Source organism: Vombatus ursinus, unplaced genomic scaffold (genome assembly GCF_900497805.2).
Source record: "Vombatus ursinus unplaced genomic scaffold, bare-nosed wombat genome assembly UNPS02014841.1, whole genome shotgun sequence".
Taxonomy (NCBI): domain Eukaryota; kingdom Metazoa; phylum Chordata; class Mammalia; order Diprotodontia; family Vombatidae; genus Vombatus; species Vombatus ursinus.
This window is the reverse complement of record NW_020954619.1, coordinates 39572317-39593732: the sequence shown is the minus strand read 5'-3', so window position 1 is coordinate 39593732 and position 21416 is coordinate 39572317. Positions and strand designations below refer to the sequence as shown.

The window sequence follows — 21416 nt, the reverse complement described above, 5'->3', positions numbered from 1 at the left end:
CTAAAAGTCAGCTTGTTTTAGAGTGACATGATTTGGATAATTTTATAAAGTTCTTCCAAGGTAATGAACTAAATATACAGACTGAGACACACATTTTTTGACATGTCTAATGTGGGAATTTGTTTTGCTTGACTATGCTTATTTTTTACAAGGGTTTTTTGTTTTGTTTTGTTTTCCATTAGGGAGGGAAGGGAAGTAGGTAAGAGAGAAAATAAATGCTTGTAGATTTTTTAAAAAAATAATTTTTAAAATTTTTTCAAGGAATTACTTTAGTTGGGAAAAATGAGGTGGCAAAGCACAAAAACCCATGACATGATAAAAGATGTGAACAAATCATCTTGGGTAAATTTTTCTCTGACTTCAGGCCAGAAGTTTTGTTTTTGCTTTGCATAGGATTGATTCCTACATTTGAGTGTTCTGATAATCCAAATTGGGTGAAAAATTAAGGCAATTCTTTTTTCTTCTTTTCTGGTGTTTGATCTTGGGCATATTGTACTGCATTTGCTCCTGTTTTCTCTGCTCCCCCTTCTTGTGTGTACCAGAATCCTCTGTACCAGGATTCTGCTCACCTGATACTCAAACAAAACCTGTCCCTTCTGTCATCCGTTACAACCAGGGTCTCTAACTTGGTTCTCCAGCAGGCTGACCATTTTTGACAAGTGCTCAGCACTCCATTCTTCCCCTACCAGCTTCTCTTGGGGGCCAGGTGGAGGAGTTGAGAGGTGGGAGGATATCTTGCCCTTGATGCATTCTAGACTCCCAAATGGATGGCTTCTTTCTATTTTTCCTTTTCCTATTTAGTCTTTTTCTCTTAAAGAGGCTCAGTCTGATCAGAACTTGTATGTGACTGCTGACTTGTTCTTCTGGCCTGACACTGGTTTGGCAAAATACTCCCATGTAGTTAGGATACAGATCACTGTGGCAGCAGCTTTCTCCTCATTTGCAGTGATGGAGCTTGGATCTTTCTTAGGAATCTTCTTACCCTAATATTTTTCCAAAAAAAATGCAATCCAAATCTGTTTTACTCAAAGAAGAAAAATCTTTCCCTTTTGTAAATTTCATATAGCTGACATTTTTGAAGACTTGGTTTTCTCTTGCAAGCTAAATTATCTTTTCTCCTTGTGATCTGAGGAATCTTTTGCTTCTTGTCCATGGTAATTGTTCATTTCAACAAGTGGTTCAACATCTTGGTGAGCAAGCCAATTGTTTCATAGTTAGCTGATGTTCCAAACCCAAATTGATTGTTTTTAACTTAAATCTTAATATATTCCATGACCCTTTAGAGTCCCAGCTTATACCCATTCTCTTGGACCATCCCAACTTCTCCAGTAGTTTTTGGCCCAACTTGGAATTATTACTCCACACCATGTTCCTCGGACCCACAGACCACTTCTGCTTTTTTGGTGAAGTTCAGTATTTTCAGTGTATTTTATTCATCAGTATATTTTCAATATCATTTCATATAAATTTCCAAAATTCTTCAGTATTTTTGCTGAGGTTCACAGAACATTTTGGAGGATTCAAAATAGTATAGGCACTGGCATCAGACTACCATACCTAATGCGAGGCCAGCTGAATCCTTCCCATCCCTAGGAGTATGGTATGATCACTCGACACTATACAAGGGTTTTAAGGTAACTCCACTTCCTATAAAGCCTTCCTCTAAATGTTTCACTGTGGCACCAAGATGATTCTGGGCTCTTGAATGAATTACTAAATGAATGAAAAAACATTTATTAAGTATTTACAATGTGCCAGACCCTATTCTAATTTACTAGTGATACAAATATGAAAAAGCAAGACAATCTGGGCCTCATGGACCTTACCTTCTAACAGGGGAAAGACCACACAAAAAGAGTAAGTAGAAAGCCAGGGGTGGGAGATATGCGTAATTGGGAATGTCCAGGAAGTGACCTGCTGATGTGTTTTCTAGCAAGATAAGGCAAAAGTTAACCTATCAGAGCCTAGGATTCTGGTGACAAAGTCTCAATTCTGATGAGAGGGGAATGAGGAAGATGGCCAGAGTACAAGAGGCATGGTATAAAAATGGCCAAAAAGAGAACAACAGAGCATAGATGTTGGCAGTTCCTGGAAAATCTAGGAAGGTTCTTAGTCTGTGTCTACAGTATGAGCATCAGTATATCTAAAATCTGAAGAGGTTCATTAACCAGCACTGTAGCCACCAGGTGATGATTTTTTTTTTTTGGCTACAATGATCCATTGATAATAAAAAATAAATTAATAAATAGCTAAATTAAATAAATAAAAACATCCACAGTTTGGTACCTTCTCATTGTGCTCCTTCTCTGAGTTATCAGAGGGAAAGAAAAGGGGGCTAAATATTCTGGGAATCCCAGAAGAAAGTATCTAACGGGTGGAGTGGATCTCCTATGGAAGACTGTCAGAAAATAAGCAAGAATCATATAAGATGAGAGAGTGGGGGTTCAGAGTAGAACAAGAATAGTGAAAGGAGGCCCCACACATGATGAGGTGAAGAAGTTACTGAAGTACAAGCAAGGGCATTCCCAGGAAGGTTAGCAGAAGGAGAAGGGGATAAGCATTTATAGAACACCTCATATATGCCAGGCACCACGCTAAGCAGAAAGTGTTGCTTCTGTTGGAGGACTTAAAGACCCCAAAGTGAGACCAGAGTTTGGACTGATTGGTCCACATGTCGTGGGGTGAAATGAAACAAAACTGAGATAGGGCTGGTCCCTATAGGAAGGAAAGGTCATATTTATATGTATGCACATGTAGGTCATCCATGAGGTATAACTATAAGCATTATGATACTTGAACAATATAAATGCATTGATATGGCTGGAATTATAAATAAAACAAGGGAAAATCAAAGGAACCAAGCAAAGAGAAATAAAATGGCACCTGTTCAACTTTTCTAATCAAATGAACACCTAATAACTGATGATGAAAAAAGTTGGTGCCAGACATGTCATCTAAAAATTTCACTGGCCCTAGAATCATAGAATCATAGCATCATAGCATGAATGAGTTGGAAGAGATCCCACTTGGCACCCTTAAAAAGATAGTAACATAACATCACCAAGAGGAGAAGACTAGTTTATAAAAGTGGAGAGAGTTAAAGTATTAGTCTGATACTTTCTGATTCCCACATTGGCAAAAATTGAGCCTTAAGGTTTAAAATGATAATGGAAAAGACAGGCAGATATGAAATCATTCTTCAAGTAACTGAAAAGGTGAGATTGGACTTGTTCTGATTGTCCTCAAAGGCAGACATAGAAGCAATGGAAAGATGTTACAAAGAGGCAAATTTAGGTTACTATCATGAAAACCTTCCTAACAATTAAAGGCATGAGCTGCTTCAGAAAGCAATGGGTTTGGGCTTACTTAAAGGCTTCAAGCAAATCTGCATAACAACTTGACAGGTGTGTTCTTAAGGGCATTCATTTGTAGGTATGGGTTGGATTTTCAGTTCTGGAGGTCCTAATTCTGAAATTCTATGATTCTATCCATCCAATAATTTTACTATTTGATGTCCTCCCCCTGAAAACCACCCTATTCAACAGGACTCAGCTCAATGATCACATCTTCAATTAAGACCTCCTTTGATCTGCCCCTCCAGTGAAAAATGTATCTTTTTTCCTTAAACCTCTCACAGTGTTTTGCTTATGAGTACTCAGATTTACATAGTACAAAATGGTTTCCTCATGACAGCCCTGGGAGATTGGTAGTCACACTTTCATGCACTCTTGTATTGTATAATATGGTTACATGTGTACATTCATCTCCTTATTACACTTATGCTCTTTTAAAACATAGTATGGTACTATAGAAAGAGCACTGGATTTGGAGTCAAAGATTCAGAATTCACATCTAACATCACTATCTATGTGATCATGACAGATCATTTAATCTCTCTGGACCTCAGTTTCCTCATCTATAAAATTAGGGTGGAGGTGGGACTAGATAACCCCTAATTTGCCTTCCAGCACTAAATATATGTTCCACTTTATACACCTAAAGGCCAACTGAGTGCTTTGCATAGATTAGAGGCTGATTAAATATTTGTAGAATTAAATAAATGTGGAATCTCCCTAATCGAACTCATCTACAAAATGCATGTGGACATGTTGGTCCATTAAAAAAAAAAACCAAAGCATCAACAGGAGAAGGAGAAGCAAGATCAATAACTTAAAAGTTCCCTAAAATATAGAAAAATAAATAAAAATGGAAAGCTTTCATGATTTGTGATCTCTTGTGTATGGAATGGGATTTTGGAGAGATTGCACATTACTTAAAAATGGTGGCTTTAGGTTAAGAAGGGTGGGAAGAGGAAGAGTCCAAAGAAATGACATTTGCTCCAAATATATAGTAATTGATATTAGATCTGGAGATACGATAAAAAATAAATATAACATATGAATATAAATAACGAACATAAGTTTATATTAAATCCAGAAAATGGCATTTTGGCACTGGGAGCAGGGAGCCTGCTATTCATTTTTTCATGTGAATTGAGAGCCATCTACATACATAATAATGGGCTCTAGGCTGTGGTTAGAATAGAAACAGTTCTGTCAGAGCTCTTCTGTAGCTCCCACAACTGAACCCTGAAAAAGTTTCTCTATATGGAACTGAGCAAGAAACAAGAACAATTTACATCTTCTCCAATTTCTTTTTCCCCTCCTTTGGTCCTGTGATTATGACTTTATATTGAGGTAGTAAAAAAAAAAAGTGCCAGCCTTTGAATTAGAAGGAACATAGGTTCAAATCCTGCCTCAGATACTTACAATATATGTCACCACAGGCAAATTGCTTATTCTCTCTGTGCTGCAGAATTTTCTTATCTGTAAACCAAGGATAATAACACCAATAGGCCTTATCTTACAAGGTTATCAATGAAATTGTGTACATAAAACATTTCACAAACCCTAAAGTGCCAGATTAATGTTAACTATTATTATCCCCTAATACCCTTATATATCAATTATGTGCATATGTATCTTTCTTTCCTATTAGTTTGTAAACTCCTTGAAAGTTAGGTTTGTGTTGTACATATTATAATGTCCCCAATACCCTGAGTACTCAAGAAATATTTGTTGAACGAATGCATATAATTAGAGAAACGTAATATGTGCATCTACAAGGTTAACTAAGTCCAACAAACAGTGCTGTATGTTATAGGGCATTATGCTAAAAGCACAGAATGGAAAGATGAGTGAGACAAGATCCCTATCCTCAAAGACTTTATAATCTATCAGAGAGAGATAAAATGGGTTCTCAAATGACTATGATCCAATGGATAGCCCTAAAAAGTACTGCAGGAACAAAATACTAGAATTCACAGAAGGGAAGAGTTATTTCTGTATAAGGAGGAATTGGAAATTTTTTCCTTCTCCAAACTCTCAAGAGTCTCTTTGGTAACTCTCATATTCATTGATTATGCACAAATAGTTATCTGTGCAGTCATCTCTCTCACCAGACTCAAGATCTTTGAGGACAGGAACTCAGTCCAGTTTCATCAGAATCACGAATTCTCCCCTCAGGGTTAGAAGGAATCTGTAGCCATTTTAGTCCAGCCCATTATCAGATCATGTCGCAGAACATGTTGTTGCTGTTGATGCATATTGAGCTTGTAGTGCAATAAACCTCCCAAATCTTTTTTCTCTTTCTAGTCATACTTCCCCCATCTTGTTTTTGTGAGGTTGATTGTTGAACTCCAATGCTGGACTTTACACTTTTTTCTATTAGATTTGATCCAGTACTATCTTCACCTTTTGAAATCTATCTCAATTTCAACCATCCTCAGTCCTATGGACCAGGGTGTTTCAACCAACCAAGTCCTGTAGGCCTGGTGTTATTGTCATAGACAAGTCAGTAAAGGACTTTCATTTTTGCTTATGTCTTCGACCGCCACGATACACAATAGCTGCTAGTTAGGAATTAAGATGTCATGTACACACTTGAGGAAACAAACAACTGGTAACTCACTTGTCAAAGTCGGTAATGCAAATATATTTTGTAATACATTTATAATAATGTATTACATAATAATGCATAATAATGTAAATGTTATTAAACCTATGCAAATGTAGGCTACCCTAAGTCAACATATTAACTAGTTAGAAATTAATTGGAAATTCCATTTTAAATTAACGATTTTTATAAAGCCCTAAAGTTATACCACACTATAAATCCACACCCTTTACACCACATTAATAAAACTGCTCATCCTTGAAGTACTGAAGCATAGAGATGCTTGTATCTCCACATATCCATGCACATTAAAATAGGAAAACAGTTGTTCTCTTGGAGCTGCGTATCCCCAAGTTGTATGCCTGACAAAATTCTCTTTGACACAGTCTGCACACTTAGAAATATTTTAGCTAATAAGTATTTGCATTTAAACTACACTCGAAAGCAAAATAAAGAGACTCAAACTCTTTTGAAGGCTAGACTTTCTGGCATGCAAAAAGAACAAGATGGGCAAGAGCAGCTGGGGGAGCTCACAGTCACTGAAGGAAGAAATTCAAGAAGTGGTTAGGAGAGTTGATTGGAAAGATTAGACTGCTAACAGGAGCAGCTGGGGGAATTGTAAAATTGGAGCAAGGAGAAGGGAATGCAAACCAAGAGCTTCAAGATGAGGCAGATTTTGATTAGAGTAAGATTTTGTCAGGGAGCCGCCAAGAACCTGCCCTAAAAGCAACAGCTGAATGAGGTCAGGAAAGCTGCTACTTTGTGCCCACCATGGATTACACCAATTGGACATTTTCAAATGCACCATAATTTGCACATGCTAGGACAATGTTCGACACCAGGCTTAAGACAGGGATTTTTATTTTTGCTTATGTCTCTGACTGCTACAATATACACAACAGCTGCTCGTGATGAATTAAGACATCATGGAGAAACCTGAGGCAACAGATTCTATATTTTGGCTCAAGGTATCATTAGTTTGGAAATTTTAGAAACCAGTGTGGGGTAGCGTTTTTCTTTTGTATTTGGTGATAATTACCTAGCAATGATTTGTCAGTGGGCTAGAAATATGAAAAGTTGTTTTATAAAATTAAAAAATTCAATAAGAAAGGGATTGGATCAATATTAAAAGATTAGCCATAGGATCATAAGAGCTAAAACTAGAAGGGAGTTTAGAAATTATCTGCTCTACCATTATTTTACAGATGAGGAAGACTACAGAGATTAGATGACTTGCCCAAAGGGAAGGGAATAAGCATTTATACAATACCATTCATATGCCAGGCACCATTTGAAATACTTTTACAAATACTATGCCATTTGATCCTGACAACAACAACTCTGGGAGGTAGGTGCTATTATGGTCTCCATTTGACAGTTGAGGAAACTGAGGCAGACAAAAGCTAAATGACTTGCTAAGGGTAATACAGCTAGTAAGTGTCTGAGGCTGCATTTAAATTCAGGTCTTCCTGACTACAGGTCTAGCTCTCTATCCACTGAGTCACCAGCTGCCTGTCACATGCAAAGTCATATAGGTCATAAGTGAAGAGTGGCGATTTAAATCTAGGTGTGTGGGGGCTAAATCAACACAGATTAGAGATAATACTGCCTCTCAAATTAAAAGGATCCCTCATCTTCAGATAGGTTCAGAGGATCATAGATCTTGGAGCTGAAAGAGAACTCAGGGGCCATCAAGGCCAACCCCCTCCTTTTATAGATAAGGAAACTGAAACAAACTGGGTGAAATGACTTGCCCAGGGTAACACAGGTAGTATGTAGAGGTGGGATTTGAACCCAGATCTTCTGATTCCAGAGCCAGTGTTTTTTCCACTATAACATGCTCCCTCAAAAAAAAAAAAACTTTTTAAAATGATGATAGAACTTATCAAGGCAGCTAGGTGGTGCAATGGATGGAGTATCAGGTCCATAGTCAGGAAGACCTGAGTTCAAATATGACCTCAGACACTTCCTAGCTGTGTGACCCTGGGCAAGTCACTTCATTCTGTTTGCTTTGGTTTCCTTGTCTATAAAATGAGCTGAAGAAGGAAATGGTAAAACATTCCATATCTTTGCCAAGAAAAACCCCAAATGGAGTCATGGGGAGTCTGAAATGACCAAACAACAACAAACAGAACTTATCAAACCTTTCATTCTATTTTTCCTCTTATATTATAGATCACAGGATCATAGTTTTAGAGGTGGAAAAGACCTTAGAGGCCATTTAGTCCAATCCCTTCACTTGACAGATGAGGAAACTGAGGCTAAAGATGGTTGAGTGACTTTGCCCAGGGTCCCACAGCTAACAAGTGTCTGAAGAAGAATTGAAAGCCCATAATTCTGGCTCTCCCCAATGTTCTACCTAACTGTTTCTTGGGATACAGTTACATAAGCCTGTTGCTCACTATATGAAGCAATTATTATACTTATACTAAACCATCCTCCCTCCACAACCACCCTACTTTGGTGCCTCACTGTGTCACATAGGAGACATTGGGTTTTCAAAGGCAATGACAGCAAAGGACAAACCCTGGAAGGTTCTACCTATCTGGAAAGGCTTCAAGAACAATCTCAGTGACAGAATTTGTCTGCTTTCCAAGGACCAGTTTAGCTAAGGATAGAAGGGCTCAATTCCAGTTGGACACAAGGTGATGAATTATATGGTCATGGCAATTTACAAAACAAAGAAAAATTTAAAGTGACCCTCTGCCCTGTGCAGTCCACTCCCACTTTTCTTCAATGATAGTGGCATAGGGGTGGAAAAGAAGGCAGAGGATTCTAAAAACAACTAGTCAACCATCTATAAGCATTAATTTAACTTTCAGTACACTGAATGTGAGATCCTTGTCCAGTTACCAAGTAGTTCATCTACTTCTGAAGGAAGTAAACTGTTTTGATATTGATATTCTCACTATGAATGAAATCAGAAGATATAAGGAAGATGCAACTAAATAGAAGAATATCTTAAATGTTCTCATTGCAAAGGCAAAAAAAATTAGTTGGGAAAGTCAGTTTCATTGGGCATCCAAAGACAACAGGAAACACCATTTCATGAGATGTTTGATTGTTTTTCAATACGGTGTGTTATAGGGTCCACTAAACTATGACTGCCATAATTTGTTTCATAGTATCTGGCTTACATATAAGGATATATTTGTTTCTTAGAATTTTGCGACTGCAGATGCTATCAATCCTCTAAAAGATATAAGTGAACTGCTTGCTATGAAACGTACACATGTACATCCACATTTAGAAACAGCTCTAATAGTAATTAAGATCTTTCTCCTTTGTTGGTATCTTGTGTAATAGAAGTTTATTCCCCCTCCTCAATAGAGTCTGAATCAATATGTAGAATCTGAGAGAAAAGAATGAAAATGAGCATCTCCATGAGGCTTTTGATCCTCATGCTGAGAGACCAACCTAAGACTATCCTCCCGGCACTGAACAAGCAATTTAGAATTAGCTAATATCCTGTAAATCCATGTAGCTGTAATAGCTTATTTCTTTCCTTTGTTTTCATCCCTAAGACCAGCCAACAAAGTCTTGTCACTTCCCCAATTCTAATTTCATAAATAGCTGTCCATACAGGCCAAAATGGCCCTTGTACAACTTGGGATTATAGATAGGATCTTCCTTATTCCCTTTTTTAACCAACTGTGAGTAAATGAGGAAATATCCCAATCCTATATTTTCATGTCCTTCAACCAATTACTGTATTCAAAAAAGCCCAAAAATAGATCCAGAAGTGAAAGTAATAGATGGCACCTTGTTCCACACCAGTCACATCCTGGAACCACAAAAAAGAGGGACCATCTCTTTACACTTGTCAGAGATGGGATTTTTTCCTATATAAAATGGAGAATTGGGAAACCATTGAAAGGAAGCTGCCACACCACTATCCTCCTTTGAATGTAGATCTGATGGTCCACAACATCCACTTCTCATCTCCAGCCAGTTGGAATACCCTCAAATAAATCTCTTTTGGACATAAAAGTTCTATGGGAGTTTTCTCTTTTGTCTTTCTCAGGTATATGTTGTGGACAACCACAAAAATGCTCACTTGGAGAAGCATTTGCCTCCAGAGGAATTGAAAAGGAAAGAAGTTGATCAAGTCTTCTCATCTTTAATATTCTTCAAACTCTCACAGAGAGGCCTCATCCTAATTACTGAAATGAGTGGTCCTAATTTAAAACACTCATGATAAGCATGAGCCACAAAAAAAGACGTGTGGAACATGATCAGAGGCTGCGAAATCTGCATATATGTTTTATACTTGATGACATCAATGTGAAGATGGGAACAGGTGAAAACCAAATATCTATTGGAAAATATGGTTCAGGACTAATAATGAAAGAAAGCAAAGGTTACTCAGAAGGCTCATTACTAGATATTATGAATAACCTCTTTTAAAAAAAGTTTATAGAATAATCAATTATTGAAGATCTGAAAGGGACCTTACAGTATATTTTGTCTAACCTCCTCATTTGCCAGTGAGGAAATTGAGGCCAAAAGAAATTGAATTAAAATCAGCATCAAATTAGGAAAATGAGAAATATCAGAAGACACTTCTTGTGATGATAACATCTCCAAACTGACCTACTGAAAAAAACATTAATACTTAAAAATGATACCTGGAAAAAGAAAAGTCTCCTGCAGGAGCTTTCTGCAGCAGACCGAAACTTCCAAGTTGAGTTGAACTATCTAGAGCAGTGGGTGTCATTGTTGACCAATCATTTCAGTTGTGTCCTACTCTTCATGACCCCATTTGGAGTTTTCATGGCAAAGATACTGCAGTCATTTGCCATTTCCTTCTTCAGCTCATTTTACAGAGGAGAACATGGAGGCAAACCGGGTTAAGTGATTTGCCTAGTAAGCTAAAAAGTATCTGAGGCCAGACTTGAATTCAGGAAGATGAGTCTTCCTGACTCCAGGCCCTTCACTCTATCCACTGCACCACCTAGCTGCCCTATGAAGCAGTGGTGCCAAACTCAAATAGAAATGGGGACCACTAAACCATACAAAAGATCCCTTTGGGCTTTATGTTGACTTAAAAAACCACATATTCAAATGATCTATATTTTATTATATATTTGAATTTATTTTGTTAAATATTTCCCAAAGACATTTTAATCTAGTTCAGGTTGCACAGTAGTAATTTAGGCAGCTGGTGGCGTGTCTGGTGTCTCTGATGTAGAAGACACAATTTACAACAGACTTTGATGACTATAAAAAACCATTTGACTTAGGAGAGCAACATGCAGTCTTAAAGGCTCCTCTTCAACAACATATTTAGATCGTACAAAGTGATCTTAAGATAGCTGCAACCATAAAGATGATTTTTAACAACCCTCTTATTATTAAGAACAAAAAAGGCATAAAATAGAGACATGGGCTCACCAAAGGCATTCAACATCGTCATGGAGCATAGCATATCTAGGATTAAAGCAGAAGAGGAATTCTCAATAAATTGTGAGGTACCCCAGGTGCTCCTGTTTGTAGATTTCACAATGCTGATTTCATTAAACCCAGGATACTACACACCCTATTAAAGGAGATACCTGTCAAGTGGAAATCAATCAATCAAAAATGTATCAAGCACTTACAAGTGCCAAGCACCGTAACTAAGCTCTGGGGCTACAAAAACAAAATAAAACAGAAAGGTCCCTGCCCTCAAGCAGCTCATTTTCCAGTAGGAGAGAGTAACTGGAAGGAAACCTTAGAGGGGTTGTTATTAGCATTTGGGGGACTGGGGCTCCTGGAGAAGGTGGAAATCAGGAATTCTAAGAGTTGGAAGTTGGAAAGAAGAGTGTTCCAGGCATAGGAAGCAGTCAGTGCAAAGGTACAAAAATTGAAGATGTAATGTCATGTGCAAGGAACAGGAAGTAGGCCAGCATGGATGAATTGTGGAATATCTGGAGAAGAAAAGAATATGAAAAGATTGTAAAGGGTGAAAGGATAAAGTTCATGAAAAAGCTTAAATGTCAAACAAATGCCTTTATATTTGAAACAAGAGATAATAGAATGCCATTGGAGTTCAGTTAGGAGGAAGGTGATATGGTCAGCTCTGTGATTTAGAAAAATCACTCTAGTCACTATTTAAAGGATAAGGTAGGACAAACAATTAGAGAGCTATTGCAGTATTCCAAACAGGAGGAGATAAGGACCTTAACTTAAGTAGTACCTGTGTGTATGGAAGAAGGGGATAGATGCAAGAGATGTAGGGGAAAAACATCAAAATGATTTGGTGAGTGATTAGATATATGGAGTGGGACAGAGAGGAATTGAAGATAACACTGAGTTTTCAAATCTGGGTAACTGAATGATAGAGCAGCTAGATGGCACAGTGGATAAAGCACTGGGTTTGCAATCAAGAAGACATCTTCATGATATCAAATATGGCCTCAGACACTTACTAGCTATGTTACCCTGGGCAAGTCACTTAACCTTGTTTGACTTGGTTTCCTCACTTGTAAAATGAGCTGAAGAAGAAACTGGCAAACCACTCCAGTACATCTGCCAAGAAAACCCCAAAATGTGGTCATAGAGAGTTGGACAAAATTGAACAAACAACAGCAAACTGAATGATAGTGCCTTTGACGGTAAAAGGGAAGTTCAGAAGGAAAGGGGACCTACAGTGCTCCAGGTAGATGATAAACCAGCTTCTCTTTATGCTAGCTATTCTGTATAAACATTTCTAGTAACTGGAAATTCATTTCTTTGAGCCATAGTTCATTCCATTGTTGAAATCTAAATGTTAAGAAGTTGCTGTTTATGTAGGATCAAAATCTGCCTTCCTGCCCTTTATAGTATGATAATATTTAGGACTAGAAGGAAAGTTAGAAATGATCATCTAGGCCCACCACCTTATTTTATAAACGAGGACATTGAGAGGTAAAGTCAACCTGCTCAAGGTTACATAGCTAGCAAACAGAAAAGCTATTTTGCCCCCCTCCCCCAGTCCCACTGCTTTAGACCATATTGGTTAAATATAGGGTGTCCCAAAAGTCATAGTTTAGTTTTAAGAGAGATCACAGAAGTCCCCTAATTGGAAATGCCCAAAGACAAAATGGGCTGCTTCATGAAATAGTGAGCTCACAGGCAGCCTTCAAGTGGACTTTGGATAATGACTGGTCAAAGATATTGCAGAAAAGATTTCTGCCTAGGTGTGGGTTAAATGAGATGGCCTCTGAGGCTTTTTACAAGCTATAAGATTCTGTGATTCTGTGACTAGGCACAAAACCCATCTGCATCACAATTATGCCTCAGGCAACCTTGATAAAGGCTGTCAAGGGACATCAAGGAAAATGGGCACAACGTGACTTGGGCCTGTCACTGTAACTTCACAGAAAGACAGAAGGAAAAGGAGAGCTCGAGAACATTATAATTAATTTTGCTTGGAGTAGGCTGCTTCTGCACGTCAGAGGAGGCTGTCAAAATAGACAGCATTTAGGAAAGAACAACAAAGCCATGATGTGCTTTTTGAACTAGAATCAAAAGGGAAGTCAGCCTCATTATGTGAATGTTTCACTGCTTACAACAGGCCTCTCACTGCCTGTTGGACCCGAAGAGTTAACAACTGGCTCCCTGAGTGACAGTCTCCCATCCAGGCCTCAGAACACCAAATGGATTTGAAATTGCAAAAGCTGTTGAAAACACATCTTTCCTTTCACCACACCCTGGGTTCTCAGTCTGGCTGAAATCAGAGCAAAAAGATAAATAAATGAGAGTAACAAGACATGAAGGTAGAAAAAGAATACTATGTTGGTATTAGGGCTCCTCTGAGAACTCATGGTGCTATCTAGTGCTCGGGCTTATGACTCCACAAGGAACAGAAACAGAATGGAAAGGCTCATTTGCACCTGTGCAGGATGAGAAAAGCAGGTTGGTGAAAAGGATGGAAACACATGGGCCACAGGGCATCATGTAACCTCATCTGTCTAACCTCACCTTTGCCCCACAGGTGCATTCATGGAATAGTGGCAAAATCCCCAGAATCAGAGCCAGAAAATCTGAATTTGAATTCTGGCTCTGTTTCTTACTACTTATATAACTTCCAGTACCTCACTTTATTTCTCATTGCCTCAGTTTTCTCATCTCAAAGTCCTATTATCAAGAGCCATAACTAGAAATTGTTGCACCTGGAGCAAGTGCACAAGAGTTTGCCACAGCCCACAGTTTTCTAGTTGAACTAATTATTCTTGCTAACTTGGCGCTAACCTCTGCTGTTTCTAATCTACTGAAAGGCTACAAGTACAGTCAGCATCCTCTAAATTTGTCACCCTTAGGAAAAGCTCAGACCTCTCTCCACCCTAGTTACACCCCTGCCTAGGATCCTAGTTTCCCTAGGCACTATAGCCACCATCACAATGAAACAAGGAGAAATTAGTTGAAAAACACAATAAAAACTATGGACTTGTTTTCTGACTAGGAACAAATTGGTTGTTTTTTTTCCTTTTCTTTCTCTCCACTCTCCCTATCCTCAACATACATAATGCTAAATAAGACAGAAGAAAAAAATCCCTCCTAGTCAGCAGAGCAATTCACTACAACTGAAGAATGTAACCTTAAAAATGCCTTTTTCCCTGATAAATTACACCTGAAGCATCAGGTGTATGATATTCCTATGGTTGATCAAAAAAATGGAGGATTTTAAAGTCCTTTGAATGAATATAATAGAAAGAACCCTGTATTTGGTATTAGAAGTCCTGGGTTTAAAATGAAGTAATACAGTGGGAAAAGTTCTGGCCTGGGAATAAGAAGGCTGGGTTACAGTTTGACTATAACCCTACACATACACACACACACACACACACACACACACACACACACACACACACACACACACACACACATACACCATATAGCTGTGTACTCTTGGGCAAGTTACCTAACCTCTCTGAAATTTGGCTTCCTTGTCTGAAAAATGAAGGGACCTCAGAGGTCACCTCGTCCAAAACCATCATTTTATAGTTAAGGAAACTCAGGCCCAGGGAAGGGAAATAAGTTGTCTAAGGTTACACAGGTAGCATGCATCAGAGATTTGAATCCAGAGCCTCTGACTCCTACACCACACTGCTCCCCCATTATAATATTTGTACTATCTCATAGGGTTGTGAAAAATCATAAACTGGAACTGATCAGTTGAGGTAATTTAGGTAAAGGTAAAACACTTTTTAATGGTAACATATTACATAAATGTTATTGGGATCATTATAGCATTTCAGAGGTCATGTGGTCAATTATGATTATACACTTCAACAAAAAAAAAACTCATTAATTCACATGTTTCTTTGTAACTGAAATGCTGCTCAGAGACCTAGCAGGCTGAAATTGTACTACGTGTATATGAGACTGTGGGATTTTCTCACTGGAAAGCAGCCAGATCACTCAAAAAGCTCAGGAAAAGTCAAAGTAGAAAATAATGTAGAGTTCAATTTAAAGGGGCAGCCACATCCATGAGTTTTGAAGGAAGGTAAGAGTATGAGTTGTAACCTTTGTGGGCCTTGTTTTGGTTTGGCTTTTTTTTCATCTTTCATGTAAGAGGGTGGGACCAGATGACCTCAAAGTGAGACAATGAAAAGCCTGAGAGACAGGGTTTCTGGGTAATTAATAATTAATTTATTAATTATGCTAGCTGATAATAAATAAATTGATGGTCAGTGGCCTCTCTTGGTAACCAAAGACACCTTATGGAGATATTGAATGCCTTAATATGCTTTTAGAAAACGGGGTGCTCCTAACAGGTGAAAATTAACCCTGATTGGTGAACAATTAATGAGGGGGTAGACTCAGCTGAAAGTCTTCAGTTTATCCTGCTGAGAACGCGGCTTGTTCATGAAACTCAGCTGCCTCCAGCAATCTGGACAAATGAATCCATGTCTACCCAGACCAGTCTGGTTGGTTTTCTCCTTCCTTAGCTGGGTTACCCTAAACTCCAATGACGGGGTACAAGGCTTGACACTTTGGGGCTGGAATTCACCTAGATTTGATTCTGTTTATACTCCAAACAGATGTAAGATCTCCTAGATAGGTGAGGTCCTACCCAAGACCTAGGAGCATGTTCCCAATTTGGGCAATCTCATCTATCAGAAATGTCCTTCAGAGACTGATTTTATAGGGGCTGGCCCCTGAATGAAGAAATAGAGAGAAAATCCCTTAATTTTAATTTAATCATTGGTTATTAAGTTAACAGAAAATAATAGTTTCTCTCAAAAGCTTTCCAACCATGTTAAAAGAACGAGACATGTTACAATGAAATTCTATTATGTTATAGTGTTTTTGCTTTTTAAAAATATATACTTTGGAGTGTTGATAGATTTTCTTTCTCACAAAAGTTAGCTGACTGACAGCCTGAAAAACAGAAGCCTGGATTGGAATATCTGGTCTCTTCCAACCCTACAGTAAACACAGGCAGGTCAATATTGAGCAGAAAGCCCTCTTACCAGACTCACTTATTCACATGTGATCTGTAGCAGAGCAGAATCCTAAAGCTCGGAATTCACAGCATAAGAGGTACTCCTTAAGGGAAGCAGTGAAAAGAGCCCAGAAGTCAGAAGGCCTGGATTCAAATACCTCCTCTACTACTTATAGTAGGTTTGTGAAACTTGAAAAGAGTCACTTATATTGCATAAGCCTCAGTTTCCTCACCTGAAAAATGAGGGAATTGGATTAGATAGTCTCTGAGGTCCTTTCGAGATATATGATCATATGTATGCTGTCAAGCACTGTGGAAAGAGCACTGGACCCAGAGTGGGAAGAGCTGGACTATAGTCCTAGTTCTGGCACATCCTAGTGTGCCCTTGGACAATTTATCTTTGTGAGACTCATCTATAAAATGAAGGTTTTAATACTCGTATTCACCCACCTCATAGGCGTGTTGTGAGAATCAGATGAGCTATGTGCAAAGTACTCTGTCTTTATAATGTGCTATAGGAACAATATACTAATATAATGATGCCAGGTTAACTTATCTGATTAGTTTGAGAATCATGCTCTGGGCCATGGTTCTAATCAGTTCTAATGAGAGAACAGCAAAAGGAAGGACACCTAGAATTGTATTCTAAAGGCACAGAGGTGCATTGATCTAAAATGGAAAGCAAAGCTCTTTTGAAGTATCCAAGAAGTATTCCACCAGATCAGGGCAGAGTGGCCCAGTGGAATGAACCCTGAACAGAGAATCAAAGCAACCGTGGTTCTAGCCTTCATGCTGCCACCAGTTAGCTCTGTAACGTTGATTAAGTCATTCTCTCTTTGGGCCCTAGTTTCCCCAGGTATAAAGTAATGGGGCCAGTTGGATCAGGTGACTTCTAAGGTCCCTTCTTGTCCTAATACTCTAATAATCCACTGCTAAAGTTCATTTGGTACCGATACGCTCATTCTCGCATCACTAGATGGTGCTGTGGAGCTGAAATGTGACTGCTCACCAAAGATGATAAGCTTCCCAGATGACTGCTTCAAGGTCATTATACTGATTAGGAAATTATTTGATAAACTTCCCTTGCCATCAAAGTGGTTTCATTTTTAATTCTCCAATATTCTTGCTAGGGGCTCTCTCAGGATGGAAGGATGAAAGTGTTCCCAGCTACACAGTAACAAGTGGAAAACTAGTTACAGGCCTTCCAAGTAGGGTATTAATGAGCAGTCCGAATCCCCAGCCATCCTAGGCATAGACTAGAGCCTGAAAAACGAAGGAGGATGCTAAGAGATTAAGAATTGAACATAGGAAGGAAAGTTAGAGACTGGAGTCTGAAACACCCAGGGATCCAGGAGGGACCCTGATTAGGCTTACTGCCATTCGTGGGTGATTTTTCACCCAAAACTGAGGTGAGAAATGCTGCTGACCCTAATATCATTTCCCCAGAGTCAATTCTCACTTCTGCCTTTTCTCTGTTTAAGAGAGTTTCTTGTTTCCTTTTAAGGTGCTGAAGATGCTTCAGTTTACAAGAGCAATAAGGAGTGGAAGGGGATACATTACAAGCATTCCTTAAACTCCTACTTGGATTTTGACTTGACCATATAATTCCCAAGGCTTTGGTCAAAGTGGATGACTTCCGTAGGCTTTCAAACACACCCTGTGCTCTCCAGTCTGTGCCATTGCTATGAATGTCCCCTAAGCCTAGAATCTCCTGTCTCACTTTTATTTATCTATTATTCTTTTAGGGGTATCCTCTTATTCACCCTTGGCATTTTAATGAAATGGAAGGCCAGTGCCTTGCACGTAAAAGACAGATAACAAATATTTGTTGACCAAAAAAATGAAAATCTAACTATCTGGCCCTTTTTCATTGTGGGGCTACAATCCATACAGTATGCTATATGCCCTGGGCAGTCAACAGTCAGTCTCCTACAGGCTAGCTTCTTATTGACCTCATTATAAAAAGACAAATTGTGCTCTTAGGACAATATCATAATCAAAATGCAAAAGATACTGACAGAGACCTAATCTATTAATCTATACAGGAATGTAGATGTGTTCTCAGTTTATCTATATTTATCTAGACATTCACAGATATTTAGACTATACAGGAATATATAGAGGCATGAATTCAAGTTCAAAATATAAAAATACAGGAATTAATTTTTTAAAAAACAAGTATTGGTAAATAGATATATGTCCTTGGAGAAACCATTTCCTCTCTTTGAACCTCTGATTCATCTGTAAAATGAAAGTTTGACTAGATAGTGTTTATTTCTCTTCATATTCAGTCAGTTGGTGATCTTGTCTACCACTGTGGCATCAATGATCACTTCTATACAAATGACACCTCAACCTATATATCCAGCTCCAGCCTCTTCCCTAGGCCTCTGGTCCAGCTGCCAGCTGGACATCTCTCCCTAGATTTCTGCTGGCATATCCCATTCAACATATCCAAAACCTGCCTCTCTTCCCAATGTCCTGTTTCTCTTGATGGCAATTCAATTCTCCCAGTCATACAGGCTGGAAACCTTGAAGTCATAGCTGATTCTTCCCTCTTTGTCATCACCTATATACACAGGCAGTTGCCAAGTGAATCAGTCAAGGGTTATTAACTTGCTGAAAGACAATAAGTTAAGTGAAAAGGTGAAAGTCAGTTAATCCATTTATTAAGTACCTATTGTGAGTCAGGCTCTCTGTTAGGCAGAATACAAAGACAAAAAAACAAAGGTTCCCAACCTCAAGAAGCTTACATTCTATCAGAGGAGATAATTGATACATAAAAATATGGACAAAATATATATATAGAGAGAGAATGGACCTATTATTTCTTTCATGTAGGGAGCTCTTGATGAAGAACGTTCTCTACAAATCTAGGTCAACAACTTCTCTTCAATTTATAAAAAGTTGCCAAGATTCTGGAGAGTAATTTGGAACTATGCTCAAGGGGCTATAAAATTGTACATATCCTTTGACCCAGCAATACTACTACCAGGTCTGTACCCCAAAGAGATCAAACAAAAGTCAAAAGGACCCATACATACAAAAATATTATAGCAGCTCTTTTGTGGTGGCAAAGGATTGGATATTGAGGGGATGCTCATCAATTGAGGAATGGCTGAATGAGATGCGGTATATGATTGTAATGGAATGCTATTGTGCTGTAAGAAATGATGGGCAGCAAGCTCTCAGAAAAACCTAGGAAGATTTTTGTGAACTGATTCAAAGTAAAATGAGCAGAACCAGGAGACCATTGTATACAGTAACAGCAATATTGTATGATGATCAACTGTGAATGATGTAGCTATTCGCAGCAATACAATGATCCAGAACAATTCTAAAAGACTCATGATGAAAAATGCTGTCTACCTCCAGAGAAAGAACTGATGGAATCTGAATGCAGATTGAAGCATACCTTTTTTACTTTATTATTCTCGGTTTTTTTTTAGTCTGCATTTTCTTTTGCAACATGACTAAGACATATGTTTTGCATGACTGTACATGTATAATCTATGTCAAATTGCTTGCCTTCTCAAGGAGGAGGAAGGGATGGAGGAAATGAGAAACTATGGAACTCAAAAAATTTTTTAAAGAATGCTAAAAATATTTGTTTACATGTAATTGAGAAAAATAAAATAAAATTTTAATGTAAAAAATGTAAAAACATAAAATGGGCAACCACACTCTAAAAATGAAAATAAAAAGATGTCTAGAGCACTGAGAAGTTATTAGACTTGCCCTGGGTCACACAGTCAGTATGTGTCAGAGGTAGAACTTGAACCTGAGTCTTGCTGATTCTGAGACCAGCTCTCTGTTCACTCAGCTACAGAGAGAGAGAGAGAGACAGAGAGAGACAGAGACAGAGAGAGACACAGAGAGAGAGAGAGGAAGGAAGGAAGGAAGGAAGGAAGGAAGGAAGGAAGGAAGGAAGGAAGGAAGGAAGGAAGGAAGAAATGGATGGATAGATTGATGGATAGATAGATACAGATAAACAGATAGATAAAGAGAGAAAGAAAAAGAGAGCTATGTATTTCTCTATATCTATGTAACAGATATAAGATAAATTTTTGAGGAGAAGCAGCTAGAGGGATCAGGAAAGATGTCACATAGAATGTATAGGTTTGACCATCACATTCCTCTATTCAAAAATCTTTAATGACTCTACTGCTTACAAAATAAAATGCAAACTCCTTAGCCGGGCATTCAAGACCTTCCACAATCTTACTCCAACCTTCTTTGGATTCCCTTTTGCACATTCAAATAGAACTGTTCACTTTTCCCCAATCTCATATTATTCCATCCAACTTTCTTCTTTCGGGCCATACTACCTCTCTCATGGATAGAAGAGATCTACCCCCCCCCAATGTCTCTACCTATTAAAAATCCTTCCAACCTTAAAAGTCCCAACACATGCTACCTCTTCAATTAATCAATCAACAAGCATGTATTAAGTGCCTACAACATAACAATCACAAGAAGAAATTATAATAATGATGATGGTAATTATGATACTAACAAATAACATTTATATAGGAGATTAATATTTGAAAATCCCTTTAAATATATATCATTTGGAAACACTAAAGGTTTTGGAGCTAGACACTTTAGTTTCAAATCCTGAGCACCTTCTATTACTACACCTTGTGGGTTTGCACACATCATTTAACCATTCTGGGCCTCAATTTCCTCATCTATAAAATGAGGGAGTTGGCTAGATGACCTCAAAGAATCCTTCCAACTCTGACATTCTATAATCTTATGAACCTCAGTGTCTGTCTGTAAGGTACTTGAGGGCAGAAATCACATCTAGATTTAATTACATACTTACCCTATCACCTAGCATGGTGCCTTATGTATTTAACCAATACTTGTTGAATGCAGGGAAAGAATGAATGAATACAGTAACTGTGTTTCAGGAGATGAAATCTGAACTGAATAATAACCAAATCACTTATAGTTAATTATATTATCACTATATAATTATTATATCATCACATCTCAAACAGCATTCTAATACACACTTATATTTCATTAAATAACTAAGGAAATA

At 38.2% G+C, this 21416-nt stretch overlaps 1 pseudogene; it reads right to left on the bottom strand.

Moving 5' to 3' along the window:
* Nucleotides 1-778: 778 nt before the first annotated feature.
* LOC114026645 lies at nt 779-21209 on the bottom strand (annotated as a pseudogene).
* Nucleotides 21210-21416: the final 207 nt, after the last annotated feature.